The sequence below is a fragment of the Daktulosphaira vitifoliae genome, unplaced genomic scaffold (assembly GCF_025091365.1).
Source record: "Daktulosphaira vitifoliae isolate Bord-2020 unplaced genomic scaffold, ASM2509136v1 Scaffold_318, whole genome shotgun sequence".
Classification (NCBI taxonomy): Eukaryota; Metazoa; Arthropoda; class Insecta; order Hemiptera; family Phylloxeridae; genus Daktulosphaira; species Daktulosphaira vitifoliae.
The window spans coordinates 5,517-6,599 of record NW_026099883.1 but is presented as its reverse complement, the minus strand read 5'-3'; positions in this window follow the sequence as shown (position 1 = coordinate 6,599).

Genomic DNA, 1,083 nt, shown 5'->3' with positions numbered 1-1,083 from the left:
TTGATGTCTTTACTTATCATTTGGTATATTTTTTTTGTAAATCTGACACTTAACCTGCCCACAGGGGGGGATTTAAAATGACAACTTTTTCACAAAAAATTTACTTTTTCAACTTAACTTTTGAAAATGTTCCGGAAGGTCTGACACTTTTATATATATCTTAAATTAATGCTAATGTAATATACTTTAATTTGAAAAAAAAAAATTTGACCTCTGGACTTTTCTTCGTGGTGAAAATGGCTACCAAATGCTATTTTTCTGTGAAAATTCTCGTTTTTGTATTTATTTTATTTTAAAATACCTTAAAAAAGGTATTAATTCTCAATAGATTTTTATCTCATTTAGATTAAATAACTTCAATGAATATCATGGACCCTATCATTACAGTTCCCCCTCGTTCGATGAAATCTATTATTCATATTAAAATTATTGTATTATGTGATTTCTTTTTTTTATGGTTCTCATTTATTTTCTTAACTATCATTTGACAAACTTTTTTTAACGATACATCAAACTATCAAAACTATTATCTAGTTAAAGATATTATCCTCAAAAATTGAAAAAATTTCAAAATTTATCAATTAAAAAGTTACTTAGCCCTTATGTTGTTCCATATAAACAATTAAAATCATTCAGTTCCAATGCATTTTTTGTCGAATTAAGTTTGAATTTATTAATTTTTAAACTCTATTTGTATTTTCTATTACTATTCTATATTAATGCAAATGTTTTGGTAAAATGTTGCTATATAAATCATTTCTATAGAAAAATTTTAGAATCATTTAATGATTTTTAATTTCATTTACATTTCACTATGGATTTTTATAATTATAATCAAAATTTATTTATTATTTTTTTTTTTTTTCATTTGATTGAGTAATTTTTTTAACAACTTTTCGAAAATATTTTGACAATAAGCTTGTATAAATTTTTAAAAAGGAATTTATTTTGCTTTTTTAAATTCGGGCGTTTTCTGAAATCATGAAAAAAATGTACCACAAATCCTCACCAAAAAAAATTAATTTGAAACTTTCTTTATACTCATTATTTTTTAATATTTATTTTACACTGTTATTACTTTTA